The following is a 7,565-nucleotide window of genomic DNA, read 5'->3' as shown; positions in this document are numbered from 1 at the left end:
TAGAGGCAATGATAAATAGTTATTATTATATTTCCTGTTTAAAGATAATCGTTTATTATCCATGCTATAATTGTATTGAATGAAAACATAGATACATGTGTGGATACATAGACACAACAATGTCCCTAGCAAGCCTCTAGTTTGCTAGCCAGTTGATCAAAGATAGTCAAGGTTTTCTGGCTATGTGCAAAGTGTTGTTGCTTGATAACTGGATCACATCATTAGGAGAATCATGTGATGGACTAGACCCAAACTATGAATGTAGCATATCGTCACAGCCCAAGTTTGCCTTGCTTGCCATTGCATTTCATGCATGCATTCAAATTGCATTGAATCTGGAAATGGAAGTGATCAAGCGAAATGAGTTGAAATTGACAAAAAGGCAATAAAAACATTACCTTAAAAGGAACCATAAAAATGTTCCAAACATTTGGGAAAATAGTGACAGGGAATAAATTTGTCAAACCAAATTTCTAAGTCACAGGAACTTATGAACATAAATTTTGATTGGATTAAATAACTGTTTGGAATGGAGTTATTTTGTTTTCTTTAAAATAAAAGTTTCAAAAATGATGAAACTATTTTGTGGCATTGATTATTTTTATTACTGTCACATAATACTATTTTAGGATTTTATAAAATGACTAAATGTTTTATTAAAATCCTAAATCTAAATGCGAGAAAGAACATAAAACAAAAATAGAAAAGAATAAAGAGAAGAGAATAGGAAACCTTACCTGTTACCTGGCCCAGGAAGGAGATGGCCCAGCCCACTGGCCTCTGCCAGTCATCTTCTACCTCTGCCAGAAGGCAGAGGCGAGACGAGGCACGGCGCCGGGCGAGCCAGCTCCTGCTTCGCGCTTGCGGCCCCCCATGCATCCATATCCGTCTACGGCCACCACCTAGACCCCCGAGCTCATCCCCCTCTCCAGTCTCTCCCCTATCTCTCTGCTTCTCCCTCCCCCATGGATTCCAACAAGGCCGTCGCCGCCGTCAGTCGCAGCCGTAGCCTCAGGCTTCCCCTCACCTTCCTGACCGGCTCATTAGCTCCGCCTCGTCGAGAAGCTCCTCGCCGTCAAAAACCCCGAGCTCCAGGGCCTCCGCAGCGTCGCATCGTCGTCTTCCCCATCTCCGGCCGCCGGCAACCTCGAGGTCGATTCGCCCTGCCCGGAGCTTCTCCTCCGTCGTTGTTGCCCCCTTCGAAACCGCTGTGAGCTCCTATGCCTCCTCCTATGCTCTTCCCCTACGTTCCTGCCCTCTGGCGCCAACCCCCACCATGGCCGACTCCGGCCACGGCCCGAGGTCGTCGCCGGCCTCGCTCCGGCCACCTTCTGGCCCGTAACATGGTCGGAATGGATGCGGCGATTCCTCAGCAAGCTGTAGAGCCAAACCGCGACCGAAATGGATGCCCGTAGGGATTTTCCGATGACCTCCGCCGCGTCTGTAGTCGCCGGCGTTGAGCCGCCGGTGGTCTCGACCCCCTGTGACAGTCGGTTGACTCCCCTGAGTCATAGACAGGTGGGGCCCAGCCCTATTTAAATTAAGTCAATCACCAACTTAACTAACTAGATTAATTAACCTAATGACCCACTGACAATGGGCCCAGACCCTAATTAGAAATAAAAGTTTAAAATTAAACCCTATTTAACACTTGTGTCAGTGGCTAGTGGGCCCTGGCTGTCAAGTTTGACCTGGCCGGCCAGTTGACCTGCTGACGTCAGTACTGATTCAATATTAGTTGTAACATCCCAATTTTCCTAATTGGGAATGTTTTACATTGTAGCTAAGCATCTATGCATATTGATTGAAATAAAGTTTGCATTCGAATTCTTTCGACTTTTCTTTTTTGCATTTCTATTTTTCCTCACACGAGAAATGCCGGGAAAATACTCTCTTGCACGCAAGAGAGAGAGCGGAGGAAAATGACCCTCCAAAGTGCGGGCATTTCTGAAATATTTGGAGCCAAGAAATCCAAAGTTTACTTGCGAAACTATTTGCAAAAAGAAAATAAAGCATTTAGGGATTTTCTGAAAAAAACATTTTTTTAAAGTTTTTATTTTTGCTTTGGAAAAATGTTATTCGAGCAAAGAATTTTTTTCTGATTTTTTTGGTATATAATACCCCATATTAAAGATTTTATTTGTTTCCTTTTTATTTCCCTTTTATTCTCTGTTTCGGAAAAAGGCTAAAATAGGAAAGCGTTTTTTTAAAGGAACCCGCAGCCGGCGCTTAATAGCCGTGGGCCGAATCCCCCAGAGCCCGGGATCCCGAATCCCCTAAGTTTCGGCCGACCGACCCCAGCGCCTCTCTCCCCCTCTCTCTGCCGCATGGGCCCCACCGCCCGACCTGCCCCTCCCCTTGGTCAGCCCCTCCTACCCTTCCAAAACTGCGCCCGACCCCGAGCCCGAGTCCCCAGGTTCGCCAGGATCCACCCGGGATCCCCTGTCCCTCCCTTCCCGAGCCCCTCTCCCGCCTATAAATACCGCCGCCCTCGCCCGCACTCCGTTCCACCCGCCACCGTCGCGCCCAAGCTCCGCCCCCGTCGCCCCTTGCTGCCCTCGCCGGAGTCACCCGGAGCCACCACCATCGGCCACCCGAGGCAGCCGCCTCCGGCCACCCCTCGCCTCGCCGACACCGCCACTGGACGCGGGACCTTCACCGCCGCCTCCCAAAGCTTTCAGCCGCCGTCGGGACGCACCAGAGCCACCTCCACCACCTTCGGCCGCCGTCAAGCTCCTGCCGGAGTTCACCCCGCCGGTGAGCACCCCCATCTCCATCCAGCACCGTTGGATCTAACACGAACGCGTTAGGTTAGCTCCTAGATACCCCTTCGGTTTTCTAACAAAACCGCTCGGTTTTTATTTCACTTAACTATTTAGCCAGTAAGTTCTTGTTAGGCTTCCGCCGTTTGCTCCTAACACTAGCAACACACACCCCCGCAGCCATTCACAAAGCGCCACGTGTACCCCCTGTCCGTTAGCTACTGTTTTCTTTTTTTCTGTTTAGTTCCAAAAACAGCAAAGTTCCAGTTTTGTTTTGTCCATAGTTTTTGATCCCGAAGTCCAATGATGTTGATTATTGTTCCAGTAGATCCCAATTTTTCTGTAGTTTGTAAAAACATATAATGTGTCTATGTTTGAAATTTTTAAATATGAATTAGATCAGATTTAGTTTAAACCTTGTTTTGCTTATTCCAGGAGTTTAAAAAATGATTTTGAGTTGATTCTTTTTGCTACTGCTTCCTAGTGATTATATCTTACTTTGGTAGAAGTTTCAAAAAATGTCAAATATTTTTACTGGGGTTTTTAACAGAAACAAGTTTCTGCCTTAGTAGCGTATTTTGAATTCTTTCACTTAGGCCATAGCAAACTTTTACTTGTCATGTTATTTCTACTTGTTGTTTGATTGTAGTGCTTATGGTGTGTATTTGTTTGTAATCGGTAGATCACCCGGAGTGCGAAGCTTGTTACTTAGAAGCGCTCGATCAAGACAACTATCATCAAGGCAAGTCATTTTGATCATTCTATTTCCTATGTTTTCGATGCATGGTAGTTTCACCTTTCTTTGCCCAATTGCATGCTGCCTAGGTACTTGGAAATTTTAGTTTAGGTTGTAGTATCATGTGGTAGGCACACAACAACCCCGATACTTGGCCCCGGGACGACAAATTTCTTATTGCTATGCTTGAGTAGACGGGTTTTCGGTTGAGTGCATAACACGAGTGATGCGAGGATCGATTAAATAATCAAGACCGGTTAAGACAAGATTTTCAAGTCCCCGGACGCAATGCAACTCTGGGTGAAGGACGGTTGATCGGCTCCCTGGAGAACCCAGTGGATGACCCGGGATGCTGGAGAGGCCATGACATCCTGCGGAAAGCTTCACCCAGGATCGAAGAGACGGACGGAGACTTCAAGACTCAAGGCTTACCTGCACAGCCACAAGTCATTATGGGCTCTGGCTTGGTTGGACAACGCGGCGACTCTGACAGGCGGTGCTTGTAGATGTAGAAGAACGGTAGGAATGGATGGGCACCGACAGGGATTCAGAGGGACCCGTTGAAAGACCATGTTTTGATCATTCGGTCTTCAAACACCCTGAAGTGCAAGGACATACACGGAGGCGATCAAATCTTGTGGGGAACGTGTGCAAAACTCTGCAGAGTGCCCAACCTAATCGATTAGCCGTGTCCACGGTCATGGACAACTTGAGCCGAAGGCATTGAAATTCCCCTGAACTCTCGACACAACTTAAAAATGGTGTGGGTGTTAACAACTATTCGGGTACGAGAATTGGTTGGCGGAACCATCTCGTTAACAACAAACAATGTAGTAATATTTTTCTTCCAGCCCCTCTTGTTGTAGGATAAAATTGGCTTTATGCAAAACTTATAGCCCCACCTGCCAAATATGCATGTAGAGATAGTTGATTATTATTGTTACCCCTCTCTTTGATGACTTGCCGACATATTCCATATGCTGACCTACACGGCTGCAACGTATCATGTTGCAGAGTAATTTTCCGACCAGGAGTGAGGCTACGATCTACGCTCAGCGACATGCCCTGGAGTCGGATGGACTCGTCTACCTGATGCTTCTGCTAGTCTTCGTTAGATATCTCATGAGATGGCCTTCAGCCACTTTATTGTAATCCTTTATTGTAATAAAGGACTCTTTATGAGATTTCGATTAAGAAAGCTATGTGATTGAACTCTTGAATATATACATTATGTACTGAGTGTGTACCAGCATGATCTTGGGATGGTACGAAAACACCAGAGGCTTGACTCGTCTTGAGTCGGGTCGCTACATTAGTATTTCTGTTTATAAAATAAATCCAGGAAATTGCTAAAACTTGTAAAAATTGTAGAAATTAAAATATAACTCGGATGAAAATAATTTATATATGAAAAAGTATCAGAAAAATCCAAGGAATCTGATAATGGCATTTTCATGCATGTTTGAAAAAGTTAACAAAACTAAATAGGAAAAATGATGAATAGGGTAAATTTAATAAATAGTTTGGAGTTGGAAATTGATACTTATTTGAATTCCACTTCAATTGTTATGACAAAACATTGGTCAATGCAAATTAGTACCTCAAAATACTAACTCCATACATGTTGGAATAAATTGTTATGAGCATCAGGTCGAATCAATTATAAGGGTACTTGGAAAGATACCCGACTTGAAGTGATGTTTGGATCCTAATTCAAACCAACTTCAACTTAAGAAATGATAGCCACATTAGCCCTTCCACCTCTCATTTCATGTCATGAGCATGCATCATAGTGTTGCATTTCCATGAAGTAATTGTTGTTCTTTCTTGTTTGTCGGTGTTGTCCCCCCCCCCCTCGCTAAACGATGTTTCCGACGATGTGATCGTTGACATTGATGAAGACTCATTGCTATCTTCAGACGTGTCAGGCAAGCAAACCCCCTTGAGCATATTGAAATAAACCCACTCTCTCGCTCCTGCTCTCTTTTACTGCATTAGGACAAACACGATTCAACTGTACATGTTGTCGGTAGTTGAACCCATTCCTTTGCATGACCTGATTTTGTCACAGTAAATAGTTGAAACCATTTAGCATGAGTAGAAACTGCTTGAGCCTTGTTGTGCTTACTCATCCATGATTGTTTACAATGCCTGCTATGCTTAGAGTCTTGTCGGGTCTGATCCGTATGGATGATGAATCGGAATGGTTGTGTTCATATCCTAAAGTGTGAGAGTAAAGGTGTGAATCTAATTTGGTAAAGTTAGCGATGAGAGGCCATGTAGGAGTACATGGTGGGTTGTCTCATTGGGACCATCCTTAAGAACTGAGTTCTGTGTGTGTTATCCAAGACAAGATACTACCACACATTGGGATACTTAATTGACCCTCTCGTCTTATTAATCGCCTAGATCTCTGTCCAGGAGTTGCAATTAGTTTCTGGTGTTTGTAGGAAAAGTGTTGGCGGCCGTGTTTAGCTCTTCCCGACGGGGTAGGCTTCACTACGGTAGATATACAGTGGCACGGTGTACCAAGTGGCACCCGGATGGTGGGCTTGGGAACCCTGCGCGCATCGTTTGGGGCCGTAGAGGAAACCTCGGCCGGACTTCCTTGCGGGTTCAGTCTCAAATAGGCGATAAACCTGGACTAGGGTCTTGTGTGGTTAACGGTCGTGGCCGACACCCACGCCAGTGCTTCCGCTTGAAGGTTGCCGAGATGCATGACGTGCATATGGTGCTAAGTGGTGAGAGCATGTGTGAAGAAGTATACCCCTGCAGGGTGATTCAATCTGTTCGAATAGCCACGTCCTCGGTTATGGACTACTTGGAAACATTACGTGGTACATAGACAATTTAAATGGATACTCTAAAACATGCAAGATAAGTGTGAGTGCTATGGAAGGCCTTCTCGTAGGGAGACGAGAGTGGATCCATAGTGGTGTATTGAATTGGTGAATATGTGGACTCGTGTGCGCTATCCCACCTCAAAGAAAGAACTTGTAGTCGTAGTACATGTTAGCCAAGAGTCAAAGCTGGCTTGCTGCAATCAAACCCCACAATCCTTTCATTGAAACAGGATGCATATGTAGATAGTTCTGATGTAAGACTTGTTGAGTACCTTTGTACTCACGGTTGCTTTATTTATGTTTTTGCAGACAAGACTTAGACTCATTAAAGGTTCTACACGATGTGTTTGATGTTGACCGGAATAGCTTGGGAATCCCAAACAGAGGTCTGGCTCCTTTGGTAGGGTTGTAGTAGCTTTTTAGGCTCTTCCAGCCATTTTTAATAGATGTCTGTACCCAGACATGATTTGTTTCCGCTTGTTGTTTTTATGACTTGAGTGTCGGGTCACGAGACCCCTGTTTGTAATATCATACTATGTTGACTCTTATGAGTCTTTAATAAATGCTTGAGTCGTAGAGTTATGTTGTAATGCCATGTTGTATCTACACATATCGTGCATAATGTGTGTATGTTTGAAATGCATTATATGTGTGGGATTCGACACCTAGTTGTTTGCCTTTAGTAATACTCTTTACAGGGAAATTCCTCTTTGTGTTTCCATCGGGCCTTGGTAGCTTGCTACTGCTCGGAACACATTGATTGACCGACATGTATCCTTCTTTGCTGTTGTGTCTGTCCCCTCGGGGAAATGTCACACGGTGTAATGGAGTCCTTGTAGCTTGCTACGACTCGTCTACACACGCTGATGACCGACACCTGCTTTGCTGGGTTATGTATGCCTGTCCCTGTACGGTTGTACCGCTGGGGTTTATAACTAGTCATGTCGACCCGGGTTCGTTGTCATTTGAACGCTAGCAACATATTCATATACGTGAGCCAAAAGACGCAAACGGTCCCGGCCAAGGTAAGGTGGCAGCCGTGGAGTTTACCGTGCGTGAGGTCGCAAAGTGATGTGATGTGTTACAGGCTAGGTTCTTATGACTCAGGATCGGGGTCCAGACAGCTTTGGTATCAGAGCTTGACTGCCTGTAGGATAACCAAGCTAAACTGGTCGATGTTGAGTCTAGCAACTCTTTAGTTATATAAGGGAATTGTTTGTGGAA

Source organism: Hordeum vulgare, chromosome 3H (genome assembly GCF_904849725.1).
Source record: "Hordeum vulgare subsp. vulgare chromosome 3H, MorexV3_pseudomolecules_assembly, whole genome shotgun sequence".
NCBI classification, from domain to species: Eukaryota; Viridiplantae; Streptophyta; class Magnoliopsida; order Poales; family Poaceae; genus Hordeum; species Hordeum vulgare.
This window is presented reverse-complemented; position numbering follows the sequence as displayed.